Here is a 25,178-nt window from a genome sequence, read left to right as displayed (position 1 = left end):
AAATATTCTCAGTCTACAAGCAATGCATCTTAACTGTAGAAAACTTGGAAAAATACCAAAAAGGAGATACAAATAGCTTCTAATTCCATAACCTAGAAATGCCGTTGTTCACACTTGGGTGTTTTTAGATTATACACAAGCAGTTTGTGGAACGAAACTGGGACCACACCATACATTATAACTTGATATCTTGCTTTTTCCTGCTGTGTCCTTCTGGGATGATTTTTAGGACTGAGGTTTCAAATGTGGGTAGAGATTGATGTACTATTATGCTTGGCACACATGTGGCGGGAACTGTTTTGAGTTACAGAAATAGAATTGTGGACCCAGCGTCTGAAAATAACATTTGTCCTGTTGCCTCTTGAGTAGGCTTGCAACGTTTGGCATATATACATGCTGTCATGACTGTTATTACAGTTAACAAATGAAGACTTCTTAAGCTGTTTGCTCTTATTGTTCACTAATTGCTTTCTTAAGATCCCCTCGTTGAGTTTTCTGTGCGAGAATTGTAGCTGTAACACCAGTGAGCATCAGTTATTCTAACACTGTTTGCCTGAATGTCCTGACTCAGCCAGAGCATGGTGGCTACTGTGGCAAGGCCACCCCTCTGGCAGCAGAATAGTTAAGGGATTCCTTTTGCCCAAATACATCATACATTTGATGGTATTTTTGATTTGTGTGTTGAATATTGCTTTCATATATAATTTCCTCTATTAGGAAATGAAAGGTTAGTCCCCCTTGGATTATTTAGCCTCTGAAATCTTCTCTCAAACGCTTCACGTTGCATCGTAAATACATTCTGCGTCTTGGACCACATCAGAGTTTTTTATGACCCCCCACCTCTGTGTCTTTTGGTGGTGCCCTTTGAAGTCCTGAAATGTTTTATATTTGAATGAGATTAAATCTGGGTTTCGCTTTACTTTTTTAAACATATTGAGCAAGTTAATTTTCTGTTTGAGTTCCTAAAGGGAATGATTCCAGTCCTCTGTGTCCCAAGAATTCAGACTGAGCCCTGCCAGAACATTCCTGTGGTTTTCCACGGGGCAGATCAGTGTGTTCATGAAATTTTAGTTGTAGCTTGTGCTTTCTGTGGTTAATTAAAACATCTGGCTTTTAAATTTTCCACAAACAGATCATAATTGTTAGGCCAAACCTTTTCAATAATGATTAAATACTTCAGGCCTTCCTTCAGAATAGTCCAGACTTGGCTTTAGGGTCCTTCCTAAGCTGTTGCTCTGTTCATTAATGATTTTAAACATTTGGAAGATGTTTGAGGTTCTCTTGCCAAGTAGATGCCATTGAGGGGGAGGGGGAGAGAGAAGGTTTGTGCATCTGAGTCCTTCTAATGGCATCTGGCCTTTGCCCCCCAGGTCTGAGCGTCTGTGGGTGAGCACTGTGGTCTGCAGCCAAGCATGCTGTGGTCGGACCTGCCCAGCCGCGGGACAGACGCATTCGCTGGATGGAAAATCCACAAAAGAAAGCTCCTGTGAAAAGCTGAGACAGACGGTAACTTAAGCAAAATCAGGTTGGTATAAGATAAGTGCATTGGGCCGGGTAGGGAAAGATTGTTTTGTTCGTTTCATAAAGATTTTTGAGACTGCCCCAAATAATTACTCCCAGTTATTTGAGAGATTCCCAGCATCATGTAAATGGCAGATATATCCTGACCGTCTGTGTGTAGTGTATTGTTGTCTTCCTCTCCTCCTCCTCCGTCCCATCCCCCTTCTCTTCGTTTCCTCTCTCAGAGAAGAGAGGGAGATCTTCCATGCAAATACCCAAGGAGCTACAGCCAGAGGTCACTGCTAACAGCTTCAGCAATCTCGGCTTTATTTTGTAGAGAAAGCAGTTTCTGGCCTCACAGAGGTGTGTCCGTCCTTTCAAAGACTTGTACTCATTTGTATTTTCATGCCATGCAGGTGGGTCGTGGAGACCTGGCATTTTTGCTGGGGTAATTCTGGCTGGGTGCCCATGGTTTGCTTGGCAAGATTTCACATGCTCTTATCTTCCCCCAAACAAAAGCTGCCGACGCGTTCATTTTCTGCAGAGTGTGCATTTGGCAGTGAGATACTCAGACAGGACAGGGGGAGAGAAATGTCTAAATAAATGCAAAATAGTCTCACTGTGGACCAGGAGAATGAGACAGCATAGATAACCCCATGTGTGGCTGGAAGGTGGAAAATGATTCAGTTTGAGAACATACGTTATATAGAGACGGACGCTGCAAACAATTTCTATTGGATGTTGATTGGGTAATTCAGCTCTGTACTTGACAAACAGTTAATAAATACTCACTAGAAACGAGTGAGTTAACCGTCTGAGAACCTGTGAGGTTAGTGAATGTCAACAGACTCTGCCCACCCAGGATCCTCTTCCTCCTCTGAGCTGGGTGTCTGTCACTCACACTCAAACCACCCTGATTGACAAGTGCCTTCCAGGTGTGAGGTCTTAGTGTGGAATGACGTGGCCAGTCCCTCTCTTCCCGGGCCCAGGGTGTAGGGGACGGCCCAAGTAGGTGTTCCTGTAGCTGACCTAGTGTGAACAGGTGTCCCCAGAGGCAAGAGCAAAGGTCAGTGGGCGCAGAGGCGGAGTTACGAATCCTGCCGGGTGGCGGAGAGGCCAGCAGAGGCAGAGAGGGCTGCGATTTGATGAAGGACAAACAGGATTTAGTCTTCAGGAACATTTAAGAAAATACATTTAATTAAATGACTTGCTTTTCGAGTCTAAAAGAAAGGGAGGCTTTCCAGAGCCTATGGTTAAAGTAGATTGCAGATAAGGAAGATAATTTCAGAGCCTTGCTAGTAAGTAGTAGAATCTTGTTATTTATTGTAAGAACAACTGTTTAGTGAAACAGCCAAATGAGAAGTTACCAGAAAGCCATCCAGAGTTTATTGTAACTCCACAGGTAACAGCTGCTGTTCTTACCAAAACCTCAGTCAGCTTTCTGTGCTCAGTAGAATTGAATAAATTCAATTCAAATATTTATTTCCTCTTTTTTATCATTACTTTGTTTTATAATTGACATTGTTTACTTGTTTTAAAATTAATAGACTTTATTTTTGGGAGGAAGTTTATGTTACAGAAAAATAGAGCAGAAAGTATAGAGTTTCCATTCAACTCCCAAAGGTGGTTTCCCTGCTAGTAATATCTCCAAAAACTCTTTGGCTAGTCAAGGCTCATGAAGGTTTTCTCCTGTGTTTCTTTCTAGAATTTTTGTTGTTTAGCTTCTGCGTGAGGTCTGTAATCCATTTTGGGTTAGTTTTCACGTATGGTGTGAGGTTTGTGTCTACGTTCATTTCATTTTATTTTTTACATGTGAGTACCCAGCAGCATTTGCTGAAAAGATGAGTGTGTACCCATTGACTTGTCTTGGCACCTTTGTAGAAAATCAGTTGACTGTAAGTGTGAGGATTATTTCTGCACCCTCAATTTTGTTCTTCTGATTCATATGCTTATCCTTATGCTAGTACCACACTGTACTCAGGATTTTGCAGTGCGATTTTTCTATGAAAAAGTTTGTTCACAAAATGGACTTATGCTGCAATGAGTCTCGATTAAAAAAATATTGTCGTATATTTGCTACTTTCCTCCCCATTCCTTTATGAGTCACTCTGTAAAAGTACTAGTCTCTGGTGATTTCTCCTTGGAACAATTATGGGAATCTTAGATGGTAGAAGACAACGTGGAATACATCTAGAGGCATTCTCTGAATTACTATAGATATTACTTTAAATCTAAGCAATGAATGCTTTGTTTTTCATAAGGGTGGTAAGCAGTTTTGTGCCCATTCTACATTTGAATAAAACAGATGAAAGTTTTCATTACCTCTGTTTTAATCATGGCCAAGAACTACTAAATGAAGGATTTACAACTCTGGTATATTATTTCCAGAATTTTCATTGGTGGTAATATGAATTGGGTCTCATACAGAAAAAGAATTTTATAAAACTTATTTTACAAAATATAAACTCTGTGAATTAAGGTGGTCTTGCTTGGGTCTGGTTATGTGTGGTTCTATGTGTTTTATGAAAACTGGACATTTTCACAGTGTAATTAAAATGTTTTAAAATAAAATGTTAGCTGTATTTTTGTACTTAGCTATTCTGTTTTTGTCTTTGTATTAGTCTGGTTCTCAGCAGACTACTCTAAACGCATTAAGATAATTACATTAGAAACATGGGGATTGCAAATTTACATATCTTCAGTTACAACCATTTAAAAAAACATATGAATGCAAAAAGATTGAAAACGAAATTTTAAAAAAGTCAGTGCTTTATTATGGTGTTTGGATTCTAGTTGCCCAATTTCTCTTATTTTGTTTTCTAATACAGTTATAATTTTGTTTGGGACATGACTTATTTTTAATGTGAAAAACATCTAAATTTGGGCTTGGTGAAATGCAGAGATATTTCGCTTCTGTGGCGTATAGCTGAAAGCTGACTGCTGCTGCTGGGCTGTAACCGGGATTAAAATCACACTATTAGATTTGAGCCTGTTTTCTGCAGTCCCATTAGTCCAGCCGAGCCTGTGGTTCCCGGAGGGCCACGCTCTCAGGAAGGCTTATCTGCTTCCTGCTTTCTTCCTAATCCTCTCGTTTCAGCCCGCGTAGACCTGCTTGTTGGGAACAGACACGTTTCTTACCTGGCCCCTTACTTTTCCGGGCAGTCATTCGGCTGATAATGTCACTTCATGAAAACATATCCAAAGAGCAACGTGGAATTATTCTTTTTTCTATTTTATGTTCATATAAAAAAAAGGATAGGTTAAGTTTTCATTTGTATCTCTAGGACCCTGGAAATGGGTATCATGATCTGTTAACCCAGTTACTTCTTTAAGATCTTCTTTTCTTTCTCATGGCTGCCCTTGTAAACATCTTCGTGACTTGTTCCCAGATTGACCTATGAGGAGTGTAGTGTAATGTAGGAGAACGGGAGGATAGAGTCTCTTTGGTCTTACTTTTCTTTGGGGGCTGAATCAAAGTCCGGCTGGATGACTGCAACCTCCTAACCACTCTTGGCTTTGGTTTTTTTTTTTTTTTTTTGAAACAGTCTCGCTCTGTTGCCCGGGCTAGAGTGCCGTGGCGTCAGCCTAGCTCACAACAACCTCAAACTCCTGGGCTCAAGCGATCCTACTGCCTCAGCCTCCTGAGTAGCTGGGACTACAGGCACGTGCCACCATGCCCGGCTAATTTTTTCTATTTTTGGTAGAGAACGGGGTCTTGCTCTTGCTCAGGCTGGTCTGGAACTCCTGACCTCGAGCAATCCTCCTGCCTCTTGGGCAGAGGCATGTGGTTCGTGGCAGGTGCAGGGCAGAGGCATGTTTTTCATGGCAGGTGCAGGGCAGAGGCGTGTGGTTCGTGGCAGGTGCAGGGCAGAGGCGTGTGGTTCGTGGCAGGTGCAGGGTAGAGGCGTGTGGTTCGTGGCTGGGGCTGTGGCAGGTGACGGTGTGACAGTGCCATCTGTGTTAGGGAGGCAGGTGGAGGAGGCAGGGCAGGAAACGCGGATCAGAGATCCCAGGAAGGATGTGAAGGAAAAGGAAACATTTCAAATGGCTCCTAAGTGCTGTCTTCGGGAAGTCAGGAGGCGGGAGATTCAGGTGCCCCCATCAGGGAAGTTGGGAGGGGACATGTGAGTGTAGGACCGTGGGGGAGGTGATGTGTGTGTCCTTCCAGAACGTCATTTCGTTATTTCCACGACGGCAGGGACTTCATTTGTTCAATGCTGTGCTCCAGCCCTTAACACACCGCTTGGTCCACGGCACAGTCTCGGCAAATGTTTATGGGATTAATGAAGAATGATCGAATTCAGAGGACAGAGCTTCATAAATTGTTAGAAGGCTTAAGTGGAGATTAAAGTCATTTAAATGATACTGTTTTAGGTATTTTTTAATAAAGGGCTTTGATGGTCATTTAGATCATTAATGCTTTAAAATGTTACATTTTACTGGTGGTATCGTGGTTTGAATAGAAGTCCTGGTCTTTGATAGTGTCATGCTTTGCTGGACCCCATTTGATCTTGGGAGCAGGCAGCGCTGCATGTGGAGTGAACAGCTGCGTGACAAGGCACACACGGAATGAAGGGGGGTGACGCTCTTTCCACACTCGCCTCCTGTTATGACGAATGTCACGCGGATGCCCCGGTTTTCCGTGTGTTGGGTTGTGGTTGTGTTGCAAACCGGTTATAAAATGTGGACGGGCAGCTGGTCCTCAGAAGCCTTCTGGGTTTCCCCCACCCCAGAGACCTTTCGTGATGGTTGGATTTGGTGTGTGATGAAGTATTTCATAAAGACAGTCAAAAAGATCTGTTACTTTTTGTTTTGTTTTTTTTTATAGTCAAAATCGGAGTGGTGTTGGAATGTAGAGTTGTAGAGTATAATATCCTTTCAGTAAAAAAGAAAAGCAATTAATTTCAAAGAAGTGAGAGTTGAGTTATTGGTTTGCTGAGTCTGGCCTCACAGCACTGGTCGGGACAGATGGCTTTCCTGTGGCCGTGGGTCCGGCAGTTCCCTGGGCTGAACTGTGCCCTCCCCAAGCCCCGCGTTCATGCTGAAGCCTCGGAGGGTGAGTGCGTTTGCAGGTGGAGTCTTTAAAGAGGTAATTAACGGTCATTAAGGTGGGGCCTGATCCAGGAAGACTGGTGACCTGATAAGAAGAAATTGCTCCAGCCTGGACAACTGGACAACATAGCAAGACCCTGTATCTAAAAAAATTTTTTTAAATAAAAAAAGGAAGAGGGAATTGGACACAGACGTGTGCAGTGGGAAGACAAGATTCTACAGGCCAAGGAGAGAGGCCTCGGAGGAAGCCGACCCTGCCGGTGCCTTGAGCTCAGATTTCTGCCTTCAGAACTGTGAGAAAGTAAATTTCTAACCTTCAAGCCGCCTGGTCTGCGGCACTTTGTTACGCGACCCTGGCGGAGCTCTGGAAGCGGGAACCCAGGGCTGTCCCAGGAAACTCTCTCCGTCACCCAGTTCCAGCAGCACAGGGTCCCCGGCAGTCAGGAGGACGGCGGCGCAGTGGTGTCCTGGGCATCCCAAGAAGGACACGTCCCTGTGAGTGCTCACGGGGTCACCAGGCCGCTGCAGCCGTGCTTTCCTTCTTGTCCATCTCTGATCTGTCTTTTGTGTTTCACGTTGCGCACCTTGTCAGCACCTTCATTTCCCTTGGAAACTCCAGGTAAGAATGCAAGATGCACTGAGGTGTCTGTCTTAGAACTTTCCAGGATTGGTGGACTCAGCTTTCGTTTCTGTGCAGAGTGCCAGGCCCAGTAGAGCGATGAGGTTCCTGCTGAGGCTGACGGCTTTGTGGGCTGCTGTCTCTGGTCGGGCTGGACCACGTCTGAGACGCCAGGGTTTCGAGCCAAGCCTCTTTCTCAGTAGAGACGGTCCCTGGCAGCCTGGGACCTAAGTGAAGCTTAATTTAATCCCGGTTTTCACAGTCAGTCTGTAGGGTGTGTCACTTACAGTAGGAGTTGGAAAACCATTGGCTTCCTTTGGCCTGTTTGTTTGAATTTCTTTTACTTGGAAATTCTTCAAGAAGCAGAGCCCTTAGAGTTCTTTCAGAGAACTTTAAACATTTTCATTTCACATTCCAACAGATCTGTTTTCAAAATGGGCAGGGCAGGCGGAGTCTGTCATTAATTTGGTTGTACTGAGTTTTGTTTTGTTCCAGGTCTCTGAGGCTTGGAGAAGGTGAGAGGTGTGTGTGTTGAGAACTTTTCCTCTTGAATTTTTTCTTGATGGGGTTGCTGGGTGGGACACCTGACCTCAGGATACGTAAACCACCTGGAGACCTGAAGCAAAGTGCTCTTACTCTCTTCTGTGTGTCTAGGGTCAAACAGACGTGCTCGATGTTAATCGCACCTCCCTGCTGTGGGTAGTTCATGCTTCTGAGCAATACCATGAATGGTTCTTCCACTTCTATATTTTCACATACTGCTGTCATGTGAGAGGCTGGGACTATCATTATAATTCAGTGAAATTTAAAGTCTTCTGCTTCAAGTTTTAAAATAACATATTTTGGCTGTGCTATCCCTCAGCCTGGCCTTTTCAGCAAATCTCGTAGCTCGTGGGGACAGATGACCCTGAATTCCAGCAGCACCTGCAATCAAAATAGCTCTCATTCCAGGCCCACCCCGCAGGCGTGTTCGAAAGTGCTTGAGAGCGGAGTGTAAGCAGCCCGCTGTACACTTAGTCCTAAGACGCTGTGCTGGAATCTGCTTTGCCCCAAAGTCTGGGAAGCCAGCCGCCCTCCCTCCCTCCCCTAAGGCTTTGTTAGAGTCCCCACTTGTGATGGAGGAAGGAGGAGTGTGGTGGATTTCATCACTAGGACGGCAGCTGATTTCACTGAGGTGAGGAAAAAGGTGCTAACAGAGCTTGTGTGAGAAGAAGACCAAAATCCAGGTGGAAAGAGTCCTGGGAGAATAGGTTAGTAATGTTTATTTGCCCAAATAGGCTCCCCCCCCCAGTTACTCTTTAACAGATAACAGTTATTCCATGTTTAATTAGTTCTAGAATATTCCATAGATTCATGGACCAGAATGTATTTCACCCATAGAAAAAAAAGCCACCCATAGAAATAGTTTAAACCAGAGGTCAGCAAACCCCAGCTTGGAGTTTGCCACCCATTTTTTATATGGCCCCATGAGCCTATAATGGTTTTCAAATTTTTAAATGGTTAAAAAAAATCAAAATATGGGATTCACATTTCAGTGTTAATAAATAAAACTTTATTGGGACGCAGTTGCGCTTATTCACTGACGTGTCGTGGTGGCTGCTTCACGCGGCAGCGGCAGATCGAGCAGTCGTGACGGAGACTCCGCGGCCCATGAAGTGTAGGTTAGTCATTGTTTGGCCCTTCACAGAAAGTCTTTGCTGCCCCGATTTAAACAATCATTTAAATTTAGATGTGACCGTATTTTTGATGGTTTACTGTGCGCTGTGCTGGCTTTGCCGTGCGGTGTGGAAATGTCCTCCTGCAGGATGGGAGGTTATTTCATAAACTCACCTTTTAATCCAAGCGGAATCCTTCGATGTCATCTGTACACGAGGGCACCGGCCATCTTCTTGGTCGCTAGAAATTTAGCCCGAAGTCATTAAGAAAGCCGACTAGCTGTTCTTCTCCCCTCCCTCTCTCTTTCTAACTGAGCCATTGATAAATTCAACAAATACTCAGTGAGTGCTGACTGTCTGCTACCTGCTGTTCTGGGCAGGGGGATGAACGGTGACCCCAACAGGCAAGGTCCTTGCGTGAGATGGATCATAAATAAAGAGATATTGGGGAAATAAACACAGTGAAGGAAAAACAAAAGGAGAGTGAGCTGGCGGCAAGCGAGGGCCGCTCGAGCTGCGGTCACGGTCCAGCTGCTCCTTGGCAGTCACAGGTGAGCAAGGCCCACAGGTGTGCTCCAGGTGGAGGGAAATGCAGGGGGCAGCCAGGGCGGGACGTTGGGGGAACAGGAAAGCTGTCCCCAAGGCTGGGACAGACTGAGCAAACAGAAGAGTGACCCAGAGGCGAAGTCAGGAGACCACGGGGTGGAGCGGGCACAGGTCCTGGGGGCCCTGCGGGGCGGGACAAGCCTGGACAGTTTCAGTTCTGGGAGAGGGAGGGGGTTCTGGGGGGAGAACCGACTTGACCCGACAACGCTTTTGAAGCAATCACTTACGCTGGGGGACGTTTGCTCTACGGCTCCTTGTTGCAGATGGTGGCATTTTGTGGATTAAAAGGAACAAAGAGCCGTCAGTGTTGGGGCTGTCGTAATCATGGGGTCAGAACGACAGTGATCCACAGGGCAGTGTCTTGTGAGGGGAGTGTCCCAGGGCTTCAGGTCTCCCTGTCAGTCTGGGGCTCCCAGAGAAACAGACGGGGCACTCAAGCTGGGGACCCCAAAGGGCAGCGCAGTGTCCTGGGGCTGGTGGCAGCCGAGCTGCCCCCACTGCTAGGCCTGCGGGGGGGGGGGAGGAGCCCAGTGGGGAGACCAAGGACTCTGTGTAAGGGTCACCTGGCAGGACCCCGGCACCCCGTGGGGACAGAGCCATCTCCTCCCTCCTGTGGAGGGGCAGGTGGAGGAGACCCATCGAGGGGACACCTCGAGATTTGTACCTGAGCCCCAAGTCTGTCCCTCTCCTCCCCCGGCACACCACAGACACGCACAGGTGAGCGTGGACACGCACACACCTGAGTCCCCTCCCGTGTTGTATGACGGCTTTTCTGAGCAGGGCAGAGGAGGTGTTAGCTGTGGGATCTGAGGACATTTCTTCCTATTTCCGGGTGTTTGACTCTGTAATAGAAGCCGCACAAGGACGGCCAGGGCAGCTCCGCACATCCGTGTTTCCTTCCCCATAAGAACAGTTCAGAGCATGCGTGTTACCCATGGTACAGTGAAACTTTTTAGTTTTTAAAAACTATCAGTTTACAGTTGGACACAGATGGAAAAATACTGAGGGGGAAATTAAAACCTTGGGGAACTGTGTTCAGTTTGGGTTATTCTGGTTAAAAACAAAGCGAGCATTGAGCTTGAGCCGCTTCGGTCCAAGTGGTTTCATTTCCGCCGTTGGACGAGTTAAAGTCGTGAAGACGCAGAAGTGCCGTCCAGCAAACTGCCGCCTCCAGCAGCCCCTGCGACGTCCTGGTGCCCGGGGAGCCTCGGTTTCCCTGCAGGGCCGGTAGTTACCACCCTGAATCGGCCACTGTCTACGCAAAGTTGGGAGCTTCGTGCTTCCTACGGGGGGCAGAGCTGAGTGTTCTAAATGATTTGCTCTTCTAAAAATATTTGACTTTTCATTTGAGTTAGACTCTGAGCACGGAAGGTTCCAATAACAGAACGGTCAGCTTGGCCGACAAGTCTGCAGAGAGAGAAATACGCAGGACCTGATTTCAGGCCTCACTTTGTAGAGGGCAGTGCCTGTAAAACCCACCCAAGTCGTATCGATGGTAAAACTCATTTTTCTCCCCCATTTCTTCCTGGGATCTGGCTGAAAACCAAGAATTGTAGCCCAGGCCCGACTAAGGACCCCTGGGGAAAAGAAAACTCTTTTCCGTTGATAGTTATCAGCCATGTTGCAAAACTTAAAACATTACTTACTTTAAGGTCAAAGGAAAAAGTCACCTTGACTTTCCCGTAAGTTTTGAAGCCCTGGGACAGGGTCTGGCTCTGTTTCCTGGCTTTTGCCCGCGGGTCAGCGTCACGGCTCAGGCTCATCCGTGTGGCTGGGACCCCTGGGGTTGGGAGCCCCCCCCTGCGTGCGAGGTGCCGTGGTCACGGAGTGGGGTCAGAGCCTGCGTGAGCCGTGTCCTGGTCCCGAGTTGGTGTACATCGTCGTGCTCAGGAGATGGGTGCATGAGCAGATACGTAACCTGCGGAGAAAGAGACCCCGTGATGGAGGGGAGACTTTGGGACGTTACCAGGGAGACGGGGCCTGTCCCTGTGGCCGCAGAGCACAGACACGGCCGGCCTGGAGCTCGGCCGTGGAGACGCCCAAGAGGGACAAGGTAGCAGCCGTGGATTTGAGTGAGTTCTGCGTCTGACTGCAATTCATGAGCCTCTGTCGTCTTCATCTGTGAAACGGTGACAATGTCCTCACCGCTCTTATCATAGTATTTTTATGAGGCTAAATCATACCAGGCACCATCAACAGTAGAACACTCTAATGCTTTTTACTTATTGTTGCTAATATTACGAAATGGCATCTGTTAAGTATTTATGATGTCGTGTCTGTAGTCTTCTAGGAGCTTGATCTAAAGAAGAGTTCGTGCCGCTCGCGGAGGTGATCGGGCCAGCTCCAGGCAGGAAGGCAGGTCTCCCGCGGGCAGGGTGGAGCCCCCAGTAGGGTGCAGAGACGTCTCTGGACAGCTGTCCGAAAGGCCGTGCTCCCCTGCTCGGGGAGAGGTCGGGCACTGTGTGGTGGAGCTCTGGGTTTGAGATTGTCTATAGAGCTGGGAACTGGGGCTGTGATTTTTGTTACTACAAGCTCACATCTATAACTTGGAGTTTTTCAGGAGAAAGAATTAAGGCTGACTTATCTCCCCCTCATCAATATCATCATTTAAAAACTGGTCAGTGCTTCCGTCGCTTTCTTTTTTAATGGAACTTAGAGCCTTTCTGAGACCGACTGTACTTGACTTAGAGGAGGAGTGGAGTGTGGTGAGTTCCTTCCTGGGCATGTTAATTAAAACACAGTGAACTGAGCTGGAGAACTTGAAGCCTGAAACACGCCAGTGTTCTGTGAGGGGAGGATAGGAAATGTATGAGGTTGAGTTTAAAAACACATGATTCAGTTCAGCTGAACAGACGCCGGTTCAAATCCGTTCCCCAAATAGGCCCTGTCTGTGCATTCAGGTGCTACCTCCTTTGCTGAGGGTGACTGCGCTGGTCTTTGCAATCGGGTTAGGAGGCAGTTTATGAGCCAGTCAGGAAAACCAACCTCGTGGTCATGCCCTTAAAAAGAAAGGCTAAAAAAATAGACTTTTTACAACACTGGTAGATTTATAGAAAAACTGAGAAGATGGTACAAATTATCCATATACCCCTTTGCCCCCTTTCCCCTTTTATTGACAGCTTAGATTAATATGGCACGTTTTTTATAATGAATGAACCGACATTCTTGTTATTAACTAAAGTCTGTAGTGTGTTCAGATTTCTTTAGTTTTGACCTGGGTCAAAAACTGTCCTTTTTGACTCACCACTTTGCCCTGTTGCCTGACACAGTGACTTTGCCCAGGTATTTGCTGAATGAGTAAATAAGATGCTCTGTCTGCCCTTGAGTTATTGCAAAGTACCAGGGAAGGCTCAGGCCTGATGCAGAGGATGCCCTCACCGTGCTTTGGGATTGGAGCCAGGTGGGCCCAGGGGAAAGCCCTGGCACCGCCGTGCACAGACCCCATGACCTGGGCAAGTCACCCACCCTCTTCACCTGTTTCCTCACCTGTGAAAGGAGGATAATGCTAGTTCTTACCTCTGTGAGGTAGGCGTGCAGCGAGGATTAAATGAGAGCGTGCGTGTGAGAGTGTCTCCAGACGCAGGCCTGGCACACGGGCAGCTCTTGGTGCATGTCGGCTGCGGTTCTCACCACGCAGGAGAGAACGTGGTCCCATGCTGAGAGGGGTGGGGTGTCGCGGGGAGTCGGCACAGGGGAGGTGGCCTGAGGCTGGGTGGGGGGTCGGAATAGTTTCCCTACAGAAGGTGACATTTGTGATGGACCCAAAAGAATGGTGGTCCTTTTACCAGAGGGACGGTGACTGGAGAAGAAGCGCCAGGTTGACAGAACATACTCCACAAAGGTGCAGGGCAGTGGGAAGGTGTGAGAATGTCCTCTGGAGGAAAGATGGTTGACACAGACGGGCTGTGATCTAACATGGCGAGGCAGCGTGGCCAGGGAGATAAAGCTGTAAGGTCAGAAATGCTTTTGATTTATTTATTTATTTTTTTGAGACAGTCTCACTCTGTTGCCCAGGCTAGAGTGCTGTGGCGTCAGCCTAGCTCACAGCAACCTCAAACTCCTGGGCTTAAGCGATCCTCCTGCCTCAGCCTCCCGAGTAGCTGGGACTACAGGCATGTACCACCATGCCCAGCTAATTTTTTATATATATATATATATATATATATAATGTTTTTAGCTGTCCGTATAATTTCTTTTCTATTTTTAGTAGAGATGGAGTCAGGCTGGTCTCGAACTCTTGAGCTCAAACGATCCGCCCGCCTCGGCCTCCCAGAGTGCTAGGATTACAGGCGTGACCCACCGCGCCCGGCCTGATGGGTATATATTTAAGTTTTTTATTCTAAAGTTTTTCAAATACAGACAAAAGTAGAAAGAATAGTACAATGAGCACCTACACAATCCCTATCTAATTTCAATAATTATTAACATTCTTCCCTATTTGATTTATCTATATAAATATATATTTTAAAATAAATTATAGTTGTCATGACATTTTGCCCCGAATACTTTAGAATGCATCTCTGCACAATAAAGCTGCCTCATGCAAGCGGAATACCATCATCACAGTAAAATATATTGAAGTCCAGACGAATTCAGGTTTTTCCCTCTCACCAGGATTGTGACTTTGCTAGCTTGGCACTCGTGGGTGGTCACATTTGCTATGACTTGGTGTGTGCTTGAGTAACCCAGCGCCAGACTGGAAGAATTCAGCAGAGACACAACACATTATTATTTTTTTGAGACCGAGTCTCACTCTGTCACCCCAACACGTTGTTTTCTGTCGAGTCGTGTGCCTGCTGTGTCTACACTTCACAGATGTGCAGTTACATCCTCGTTGATGCTGTGTAGACTCCACAGAAGTGACTTTTGGCTTCATCGTATTCACAAGCCTTCTGGACACTAGGTTTGAACCCTCGTGTGGAATTTCACAGCACATTTCACAGTTTTTCTTTAAGGCGAAACATCCTTCCGACTGTGGGTGGAAGCTCCCTGTGATGCCGGAAGCCCGTGATGAGATGCTCGTACCTGGAGGAGGGAAAGGAGCGGGGAGTGTGGGGCCCTGCTAGTTCCGCTCTAACCCGGGGTGCGCTGTGCGTGCCGTGGGCTGCTTTGCTTTTGGCCCTCGCTGCGGCCAGGGAAGCGTCTGAAATCACCGCGGGCATCGCAGTGGGTATGAAAGTCCCACCGGCTGTGGCTGCACCTTCTTCAACTCGAGCAGTGAAATCTGGTGTCCGCTGACAGGGAGTCAGACGCCTTGGTGATGTTTTCGTGCAGATGTGCTGCTCTGATTGCCTTTTCCTAACGATCTCTCCTCGTTATGCTCTGCAAGAGGGACTCCTCTGAGGTCATTTCTCTCCACCTCACCTGCAGGTGCGCGGTGAGCACCGCTTTACCTTGCTCCATTTTGCCTTGTTCCGGAAGCCAGCCCACCCTCGTCTGCCATGAGAAAGGCGTGTCCCTCTGTGTTCCGGCTCACGTGTGGCTCTGTTGGCCCACTTGGAGGGGATTCAGGGTAGTGCCCGGTTTTCCTAAGTCCTTAATTTGGCTTGCCTTTTGCTGTATTCCAGCTGAATGGATTCCTTTTCTTTCTTTTAAGGAAAAGGAACCTGAGAAAAACAATACTTGTGATGGTGACTGCTTGTTAAGGGTAATTGCTGTGTTATGTTAATTTGCATGTTAAAATGAGAAGATAGGGAATTGCTAAATTCACCAACCTGTTATCTCCCAAGTCTAGTCCTTTTAAGTATATTTGTTGCTTGAATAAAGATGTAGCCATGCAGAATGGAAATGTCCAAATATACAGGGTTGGTTTTTTTGGTGTGTGTGTATATGTAGTATTTAAAATTATTATTTCCATCAGCAAGAGTCATTATACTAGGAAATTATAGAAAAGCAGAAAAAAGAAAGCCAGCGATGACCAGCATTCATGTGGTGTGAATTTATGTCTGGTCAGTGTAGTCTACACGTTATAGCTCTTTAAATGGGCGTAATTTCACTGTAACTGGAACATTTTGCTACTCAAAAGTGTGGTCCACAGCTCAGCAGCGTAGATGTGTGTTGGGAATTCGTTAGACCCGCGGAGTCTCGGGCTCCACCCAGACGTGCTGAGTCGCGGTTTGTATTGAACGTGATGACATGTGCATCTGAACCGGGCAGCACGACACACCCAGGGCAGCGGGGACGGAGAGAGGACACACAGGGCCAAGACCTGCACTCTCCTCCGCGTTTCCTGTTACTCTTGCGTGGGACGGTTTTCCTTGGTAACTGGCAAAGGTAAAAATGAGGTCAGAGTTTCTAACAAGGCACAGCAGCCCTGTTGAGAAGCCCGGCTGTCTCATACGTGATCATTCTACTCAGTAAACATTCGTCAGGTGCCTCTCATGTGCTGGGCACGTGTGTGGGGCCGGGGCCCGGGTCCAGGCTGGCGTGTGCTGTGGCAGAAGGGAGCAGAGCGCCAGGGGGAGGGACCGTCGGTGTTGCAGGGGTCGGGGACGGGAGAGGGGTCAGAAAGAAAGACCGTCTCTGGGCACAGTCTGGAAACGTAAATCAGTGAGCGTGAGTTACAAGTGTTGCTCGGATTTGGAGAAAGCAGAAAGATGAATGAAGTGGATCCCGTCCTTCGAGGGTTTATGCCTGGTCTGAGGACAGGAGATGGTGTTTAAAACTGTAAACAGTGCAAAGCACCTTCGTGTTAGGGTGGAACCAGAAGACAAGGGTCCAAATATCAGCTTTGCAGTCTGTGATGTTACATTATTTCACATATTTCACGAGGGAGGGGGGTCGTGAAGACTGGGCCAGTGGGAGAGAGAAGCGGAAGATGAAGCTGCGGTTTTGAGCCTGGACAAAGAAAACAGGTCGGAGAGACGGGGGGTCCAGTTTGGTGGGGCGGTTCTGTCTCAGGCACGTCATGTGGGGGATGACTGCCGAGAGCGGCAGGTCTGGGGTGCGTGTCTGCACTCGTGGGGTCACGCAGACGAGGCCCCTGGTCTGGGCGTGGATGAAGTCCTCAGCCCCCCTGGGCAGTGTGGTCAGTATAGACGGTGGGAGGGATCCTCGCTGGCTCCTGGGAAGTGTCCACACCGCATGGGGCTGCTCGCGGGGATGGGGATGAAGGCAGGAGTTGTTAACCTTGAGACCTGGCTCTTCAGTGTGAGTCGGGGAGAACCGGACTGTTCTGTTGGTGATTTTCACCTACTGTCCTCCTCTTCCTTGGGTTTCTTTCTCTTTCTCAACTGAGGACCATTAATTGCTTCAGAAGAGAAACAGAATTGGAAAATTTTTCCTGAAAAATGGACTGAATGTTCTGACAGCAAAGAACTGTATTCCTGTTGGTCCGTTTCTTCTCAGTCTTCAGCTCCTTTGTGATCTCTGCAGAGCGCGGCTGTCCCTGACAAGTAACCGTGGTTACTGGTTGTTGCAGGTTGTGGCTGGAATGACGTTTTTTGTTAACATTTTGCCCAACCTGCCTTTTCTCTGTTTCTGTGCTGATATCCGTCTGTCTGTCTACACACACACACACACACACACACACTTAAAAATTTCTCGTGGAGCCATTTGAGCTACTTGTAGAGACCGTGACTCTTTGGCCCTAAATATTTCAACTTGAATCTGCTAAGCACAAGGACATTCTCCCATATAGCCCATAATACCATGATCACCAAGAAATATGATCTGATCTATAGATCATATTTGAATTCAAATTTCACTTACCATTCCAATATATATTCTAATTATTCTTTTATAACCCCTCTCCCAGACCGGGATTAGTCAGCAATCATTCATTGCGTTTTGTCTCTTTACTTTCCTTTAATCTAGAAGAGCCACCCAGCTCTTGTTCTGTTCTTGTCGTTCCCGGCACTGATCCTCCTAGAAGACACCTTTGTCTTGTAGAATGGCTCACATCCGTGTTCGTGCTCATGGTGAGACACAGATCAGGCGTGTTTGGCAAACGTGCTGTGTGGTGGCCGGGGAGATGCACGGTGTTTGGCTGCTGTGCAGTTGATCGTGCCAAGCTCACCGGGCGCAGTGGGCTGCTGGCGCCCTCCGTCGTAGGAGCTTTTTCTCCTAGGTGAGCGGTGAGCAATCTGGGGGGTGAAGCTCCGAGACGTGAGTATCCTGGTCTACAGCAGCCCTTTCCCAGGGGTTTCAGCATCATCAACGGTCACTGACTGGATCAGTTGCTGCCTTGGTGGCTGCAGACTGGGATTTTCCTCTGCGGTTCTGTTGACGTTGATTAGCTGCGTCCTTTATAAAGAAGAGCTTCGCCTTATCCTTTTCTTCATGAACGTCTATGGGTTTATGGTTGCTCTCTCTCTTCACTGTGTCATAATTCATCAACGCCGTTCTTTTTTGTTACCAAAACTGCCCCACAGTTCACCGGTGGGAGCCCCTTCAAGGCAGCCCCTGCGTCCTTTTGTGGTGTCTGCGTTGATACCCGAGCACCCCTTGCTCTCGCCTAGTGAGATGTGCTGGACTTACCTCGCACTTTCTTTGTCTGAAACCTGCTGTTGTTCCTGAACCCGACTATTTCTCCAGTGAACTGAGGTCTTCAGAAACCAGGATCTGGGTACTAGGGCTTTTCTTTAAAAATGCACACAGTTCAGAAAAAGTTAAAAGTCATGAATCGTTTGTGTAAATCCCCCCCCCACTCCCCCCAAGGTTATTCCCGTGGTGGTGTTGGGAGTTTTGATGTCGGAAGGAAAGGACCGATGGAGGAGGTGCCATCCAAAGCGAAGGTCTTTGGGCTTTGGACCAGGGGTAACAGAGGATGCAAAAAGGCAGATGAGATGGGGCCAAAGACCCATTTAGATCACGCTGGGATTCTGCCCCGGGACTGACTAGGGAGTCGGAGAAAATACTTTCTGCTTGTTTTCCAGGTAGAGTCTGAAAATTGGTTGCTCTTTTTTATATCAGGTAATGGTAAGAGAATGTCTTCCCCTTGGCTGTACGGATGCTAATTCTTAAAGCAATTTAAGAAATAGTTTCCATACCGAGTTCCTAAGTGCTCTGTGTTTTCAGAGGCAGTGTGAGGTGTGTGTAGATGGATGCTTATTTCAGCCCATGTCTTTTAGATATTAAAATCCATCGTTTTTGTTTTGAATACTTACAATTGCATATAGTCTCTGAATTTGCTTGCTGATTATAATGTTTGGTTGTTAATTATTAAAGCCGCATATGTGCAGCATGTTAGGCAGTATCTTGTGAGAGAGAAACCAAGAATTTCAAAGTTATTTTCCAACCTAATTGGCGGGCGTTTGGTTTAATGATTGCGTCTCTGGGGAGGATCTTGACCTTGAACTGACTGATGTTTCTGGAGCTCAGTATCTTCTGTGCTCTTTTCCTATATAGTAGCATAATTAAACTATTTTTCTATTCATTCAAGTAAAACAAAACATGAAGCCAGTAATTTGGTAGGGAATCTATGAAAATGCTTAAAAATACAAAAGCAAATTTGAAGCATAAAGGTTTTGTTTTTGTTTTTCATCTATGTCAGCATTTTGGGGGGAAAAACCAAGACTGCTTACTTATGTCTATACATTGCACAGCAGGGATTTGGTTATTGTTCAGATGTGTACACTGAACATTAAAGATGATTTATAATTTTATGAAACAAAACCACCTCGCCACGCACATGCAGCCACTATGAATCCTCAGCACATTCTTGAGAACGAATTCATATTAAATGAAGTACTGCCCTGTACCGAGCAGTTACTGGCTGTGCAGGTGTGCTAGGGCAGCTGGACTGAAAATTGAAAGGAACATCGTTTATAGGTGCTGCCAGGGAAGCTTCGGGGGTGAACTCAAGTGTGTGGTGGGCAAGTTGCCCCAAATCAGCCCGTGATCCTATACACCCTCAACCTTCAGCTCTTCTGTGCCGTCCGTGTGGGATTAAACTGAGCACACTCAGGACTACAGAGTCACTGTTCTTGGCAAATGCGTTACTTTCAAAGTCAGGTTTTGTTGTTGGGAAAATTTTAATATAGCCAAGTTCTTTTGGAGGTTACAAAGATCAATGTCTCCTTTCTTTCTATTTTAAGCTCCCCAATTTAGAAGTTCATCCCCACGCCCAAATCCACCCCTCCTTGTATTTGTTTCATCTTGATCTTGTTTGAAAGGAGCTTTATTTAGAACACAGTTTCCTTATTCAGAATGAAATGTCCTTCTGAAATTAAGGCAGCTTAGATACAATTACATAATTAAAATCTTTGGTCTGGATTTTACTAAATCCGTGACTGTTTTCACCAGGTAAAGCAAATTATATTTTGGCCTCTGCTATGAATTTAAATACTTTAAACATCCCTGTTGGTACTGTATTTGTCCTTGAATTATGGGATAGAAAATCTCGTTCAGAAGTTTGGCCTCACAACTGGACCTATCAATACTTGTGATTGATGAGGAAACTTCTGGTGTTCCTTGTTCCTGGGCCTGTGTTCTACTGGCTGGGTTCATGTGTGAAAAGAGGGTGTTCCCACTAAATAAAAAATGTAAAGAAAATAAAACTTACTCTGTTTTAATTCTCCTCTCTGTAATTAGCAGCTTTTCAAATGCTGGGATTTTTTTTCCTTTCTTTTTTTCTACATATGGATACTTTTAAGCAAAACTGGGATGGTATTGAGCTGCTGCTTTATAATCTGCTTTTCCAGTGAACACGGCTTGACAATATCTCCCCAACTCCTTAAATATTCTACAGACTTTTAAAAAACTGTTCATTGTTGGATATTTGTTTTCAAAATTATTTCCAGTGATATTACTTATAATAAACTTTGTATATATGCATATCTCAAACTTTTGTAAAAGGAGATTCAGAGTCTTGTTTCAACTTACTGGGTTTAAGGAATGAAAAGTAATTCCATTCATTTTGGTCCTTTCCCAGCAATTAAGGTTAAGCTCTGTTGCCTGCAAGAATCGATCTTTATAACACCATCATCTTGGTTTGTCCAAAATGGTGCAGTAACACCTCAATTTAACACCATTAGAGAACTTGTCTTAAATAGTTTTTTCACATAATTAAAACTGACCCTTATGTGTCCATACTTGGCAATTGTAAATATTGTGAGTAAAAATCTTTCAAAAATTGTGTTATATTACTATCCTCTTAAACATGATGACAAAATAGGAAAACCACAAGTTTAACCCCTTCTGAATAAATCACAAGCATCCTTATAAACACTAGTTACTGTACAGCCAGTTCTGCTAAAATACAATGCATGTATTCCTAAAAACACCATACTATGCAGAATCATGCAGCAAAACCCACAATGCTTATATGAAAAATGGGATTGAGGACACGATACTCAAAAGACTATCAGTGACACATTAAACAGAGTTGAAAACTGAAGAAAAATTGTAGCACCGTTTTTTAACATTAAGTGGTTAAAAGATACATAAATAGTACAATAACTATGGTGCTTTACCTTGAAAGAAAACCCTGATGTTTGCCTTGGAAGGGCTGCCACTTGGGAGTTGCTGTGACGTGGAAGATGGGTCACCTGAAGCCGGGCAGCGTCGGGACGCTAGCTGTGGGCGGGGGCTCTTAGCACCTGGTGGAAACTGAGGTCACAGCTGGATGTTTGAGCACGGGCTGTGTGTGTTCCCCCTGTCCTCATGCAGCTGGGTTCAGCCTGGGCACAGTCTTCTGCGATTACCTAGTACTTCTTGCAACGAAACCACGTATAAATAAACACAAAATTCGAGTTACACTCAGATTGTTCTCTTGGAGCAAATGCAAGCGTGTGGCAGAACTGAATGTACCGTGTGGTAGCACAGTGATGTCCCGGGATAACTGAAATTCGAAATTCTTCTTGTCCCCATCCTGAGTACACTTAGTACCTATAAAACACTTAGGGGAGAATCTGGCATAGGAGGCAACACGATATATTAATAAATGTTGGCAATCACAGTGTCACAATAATAAATGCTGCTGGTTGGTGTTTGGTGGGTTCTGTCTGCTTTTCAGTTACGACTAGTTGCTGTAATGGTGCCCCTTTTAATGGACTGATTTCTTAATCTCTTGTGGCTTATAAATGAGTTTATCACATTTCTTAGAATTACACCCAACATACGGTCCATTATGGGAGAACCCGAGGGGTTTTTCAGGTTAGGACTTTAGATTATAGGTTACCTGTGGCATCTGTTTTACTTACTTAAGCTATTTTATCTTATTAATGAATTATTACCTATGGATCCATTTGCAGGATTGTTGGGGAAGTAATTTATGTTTTAAGTGAGATTATTAATCATGCAGAATTTTTAGCTTTTCTGTTTTATTAGGAAAAAATGAACATGACTATCTCTTCTCATTCCCACCTGCAAAAGTGAAGTGTGCTTAAATTAATACATTTAAAGAGCATTTAAAAGTTGTTGATAATTTAAGTTGGGAGGGTTCACTTCTATTCACAACCGCTTTGTGTTTGAGATGAGCTCATCTTGGAAGCGGGGCTGGCAAGGGTGATTTCAGACCTTCCCTCCCGAGTCAGTGTTATCAGAAGTCCAGATCTTTCCTTAGTTGCCTTCCATGACTCCCTGAGAGAGACATTTTTAACAGGAGCGGTTGCCGAGAAGCCTTGCTAGCTCCTGCTTTAGGAACTTTAACAAGACGACAGATCAAAATGCCATCTAGATTTAGAAAGCCTTGTTGGTATATTATGAAAGAAAGATAGCTTACGTATCTTATCATTTAGTTATTCCAGTGAAATCTTAATTATGCAGAGATACTCTGAATAGCAATGGGATATTGTGATTTTTAATTTCTAATCTGACTTTGAATTTTAAATTTTTGTCTTTACACAATTTCTAGATCTGTTTTGGGGTGCCTGACCTCCTTGGATGATTACTGTTAATTAACCGACTTCGTGGGAAGAGGGGAGCTTGCCTTCTGAGCTTTGTACCAAAGACCTGGGAACAGTAAGTAACTTACAGCTTGGCTTTAAAAAATTCTGTTATACATCTCTCTGTTATCAATGTCGGCAATGGGTCTCTGGCTTTTCTACTTTCTTTCATTCCTGGCTTAATAAATTTTTTATGCTTTTATGGGTGTATAGTGTGGCGGAATTCTCAGGAGACTCCTTTGTAGGAAACAACTTCCAAGAGGTGAGGATGGCTTTCTACGTTGTGCCATTTCTTTTGGGTTTTATAAACTGAGTCCTCAAGGTTATGATAAAACCTTTATTAGGTTTGTAGTTGATGAACTAAACTTTAAAGACAAGGCAACGTAATATGATGTAACAGATAAGCAAGTCCAGTTGCTTGAGCTTCAGGTGTTTTAGACTTTTAGACATTTTAGATAGGCGCTTTGACTGAATTTGTAGAAGTAAGAATAAAATCGACTTGGTTCTTTTCTTGCTTGAAAGCAAAACAAGATACGGAATTGCTTGTTCAATAGATCCCTCCTGTAGCTCGATCTTGGAAAAATTAATGGACCTCTCAGTTTAATAATTTTTTTGAGGTACTATAAGACGTTCTAATTGGGACACTGTATGAATCGGTTTTGCTGTCTTTGAGAAAAAAATTGATTGAGGCCAGAAAGTTTAGTTTTTTTCCCCTGATCTTTTAGAAAAAGGAGAAATGGGCCTTAATGATGATAAAGTCAATCTATTTTTTGTATGTGTGAATACTACTTGGAAGTAGGAATGATCAAGTACCCGTAAGAGTGTACGCGAAACAAAACATGCATGTGCATGCACCCCCCCCCCACTCCTTTCTGGCATGTTCTAGAAACAATGTCATTGGCAACAGGAACAGTTTTCCCATTAAATTCCTGGATAGTTCTCTAAACTCTGTATGCCTTATGTGTTACAGCTCCTCTTCATTTCTGACAGTACAGATGAAAATAGTTGAAACACGTTTAAAACAAAATAAGACAGAAAAGAATTTTGCTGTAGAAGTTCTATAGAAGCATTAATTAGTAAGATAAGAGTTCATTATTATATTGTATTTACTATAAGTTTGATTGTAATTGTGCATTATTTTGTAATAATTATAAGGTGTAAGGGTCTCCAATTTTGAAGCTTACTTGAAGTTAAATGTTTGTACTGAGAAATATATGTGCATATACACACACATATGTACATACATACACACTGCACAGATACATGAATATTATTTCTGAAGGCTTTCAAGTATGGGCTAAAACATAACTGTTGAAAGTAAGGACTTGGAAAATTTTCACCAAAAATTTTTTATACTGAAATATTTGCAACAGTGAAACATTATTGTCAGTGGAATTTTTAAAAATTACAGGAATTTTTTACTTAAATTTTGTTGTCATGTAATCACATATTAATCTTAAAAGAAATCTTTTGTGCTGTAGTTGTTCTTCCATCTTATAAGGATGGAAAAGGAAAAGGATTTTTAGCAAAGGATTATATTGGAAGCCACCAATCTGTCCCCAGAAATGGAATGAAAAGGTCAAAAGGTTAATTCTCTGGGCTTCAGGATCTAGATATTTGCAGTGATGTTTAGCTTGGAAATGTAACAGCCTCAGAAAGGAAGCTACTTAAACTGCCTTGCAAATAATGTAACATTTCTTTAAAATTTAATATAGTCTCCAGTGAAATATTTTCCTTCCATTTTACCAAAATATTCCCTTTTGGGATACATCGTGGCATTGTAGTAAGTTATGTTTCCATTTTGTAGAGGCAACGCATCTGTGGGACTTCTGTTTACAGTAATAGGCTAAAGACAGCCGGTGTCACTACATGAACGTGACAGAAAGATCTCTGCTTACTAAATCCGATGTTGTAAGTGAGCATTTATATGCACAGAAAGATGTTCACCATTTATCCTTACGTTCAAGGAGAAGGTGGTTCTAATGCAGAGGTTTGCTGCACATAAATCTAGTCCTGGAGAACTAATTACATGGAAGTTAACATGAGGGGAGGGGACGGGAGGGGGAGATGTCCTTTCTGGAATTTATTGGTCATAAGAGACTTTGCTGACAGCACTTGGAAAACTGGAAGGAATTCTTAAATGTATTGGTGGTTTCTTTTTGGGAAAGCAAACACACAGTTTGATAGAAAATTCAGAGCTCCAGACAACCTGCATACTTTTCAACCTCCATGTGTCCTCTACTTTCATTTTTTTCTTAATCACATCTGTGTTTTCAAAGTCTTCCTTGTTTCATGCATTTTATTCAGTTATTTGTGACAGATTTCTGGACACTTGATTCTGTAATGGTGAAAAAATGTACATGCACCTTCCAAAAATTAGCCTTGGCTTGTTATAAAAGAAGTAAAAAAAAAAAAAAAACTTATTATCCCATTTAATACATACATATGTTTATTTTATGTTAATCCTGAAAGAGTAGTGTATGTTACAGATTGCTTGGTAACTTACCTTTTCCACGTAACAATAATGAGTGTCCATGCTAATAAATATGTATATACAGCATCGTTTTTAGTGAAAGAGAAACAACTGGATCTTAGCCCTTTGTTTAATTTTAGGCTGTCCTGGCTTTTAGTTAGAAAGGAGTACAAATATGTGAAATATTTGGTGTAGGTTTTTCATTGGAGAGAATAGGATTTGCAGAGTGTTTACTATAACCAGACGTATTTTGCATGGGAGGCTATCGGTCTAAATATGTGTTCAAAATTGTAAGTCACTTGCTGACAAGTACAATGTCTAAAGCTTTGTATCTTCTTTGGTCCCTTTGTTATATTACAAGAGTGCAGGTGACACATTCCCCCTGCCTAGCTGTCTTAACAGGTATTTCTGTGCCTCAGGGACATATTCTACCTGCATACTTCTCC

The 25,178-nt window shown here is 44.5% G+C and overlaps 1 protein-coding gene across 7 annotated transcripts in view; it reads left to right on the top strand.

Annotated features, from left to right (window-relative positions):
- The window catches only part of APBB2 (amyloid beta precursor protein binding family B member 2), a 187,571-nt gene that overhangs the window by 63,236 nt on the left and 99,157 nt on the right, over nt 1-25,178 (top strand). For 6 of the 7 annotated variants that reach the window (XM_045531704.1, XM_045531712.1, XM_045531710.1 and 3 more), the window contains exons 2-3: nt 1,371-1,525; nt 22,229-22,335. The gene's annotated coding sequence lies outside the window, so the exon portion shown is untranslated. Of the gene's footprint in view, nt 1-1,370; nt 1,526-21,965; nt 22,070-22,228; nt 22,336-25,178 lie in introns of those variants that run through there. The other variant, XM_045531705.1, reaches the window with a different exon arrangement.

The sequence above is a fragment of the Lemur catta genome, chromosome 19, assembly GCF_020740605.2.
Source record: "Lemur catta isolate mLemCat1 chromosome 19, mLemCat1.pri, whole genome shotgun sequence".
Classification (NCBI taxonomy): Eukaryota; Metazoa; Chordata; class Mammalia; order Primates; family Lemuridae; genus Lemur; species Lemur catta.
The sequence above is the reverse complement of the archived record's forward strand: the minus strand, read 5'-3'. Positions and strand labels throughout refer to the sequence as shown.